The following is an 893-nucleotide window of genomic DNA, read 5'->3' as shown; positions in this document are numbered from 1 at the left end:
CCCCCCCCAAACCTCGTCAGGAGGCTGAGCTGCGCCACGCTCCAGGCTCCAGCCTTATTGAATCTCCCAGCTCAAGGTGCAAAGGGCACCAGAGGGAAGAGTTATTAAAAAAAGGGAAATGAGTCGCTTTGGAAACCTTCTTTCGGAATAACATCGCGTGTTTGTTTGGCGATAGATTAGCTCAGCCGTGCTGAGCACACAGCGCAGCCCCGGCCCGCCCGGGGGGGATCCGCAGGAGCCCGGAGAGGGGGGGACACTCAGAGCTGCTCCCCCGGCACCGATGGGCACCATCCGGGCACCATCCTGCCAGGGCTGGTCCCTGCAGCTCCATCCCCAAAAGGGACCCCTGGCCAGACGGGGGTTTGAAGGGCTGCACCACCACCCGAACCCTATTTCCTCTCCACTGGTCCCAAATGGGGCACCCATCCCCGAGCCAGTACCCGCTGGTCCCAAATGGGGCACCCATCCCCGAGCCAGTACCCACTGGTCCCAAATGGGGCACCCATCCCCGAGCCAGCACCCACTGGTCCCAAATGGGGCACCCATCCCCGAGCCAGTACAGGGTTCCATTCTCCCCATTAGTGGGAGCTGAGAGGGGGTGAAAGGGGGTGTCCTTGCCCCAAAAAGGGTGGTGGCATCTGCTTAAGAGCAAAGCCATCTGGCAGCCAACAGCCCGGTGGCCGCGTGGCAGGTCCTGGGTGACAGGGGACCCGAGTGGGGTGAGGGTCCCATCGTGCCAGCCTCCCCCTGGCACGGCCACCGGCACCACGAGGCAGGATTTTCCTTGGGAAGGGTTAATCCAGGAAGGAAAACCTGCCAGCAACACTCCAGGTGCTTTGCAGACACCCGTTATCTCACCTCCTCCCCCAGGAAGGAGGGAAACCGAGGCACGG

Source organism: Calidris pugnax, unplaced genomic scaffold (genome assembly GCF_001431845.1).
Source record: "Calidris pugnax isolate Ruff unplaced genomic scaffold, ASM143184v1 scaffold421, whole genome shotgun sequence".
NCBI lineage: Eukaryota > Metazoa > Chordata > Aves > Charadriiformes > Scolopacidae > Calidris > Calidris pugnax.
The sequence above is the reverse complement of the archived record's forward strand: the minus strand, read 5'-3'. Positions refer to the sequence as shown.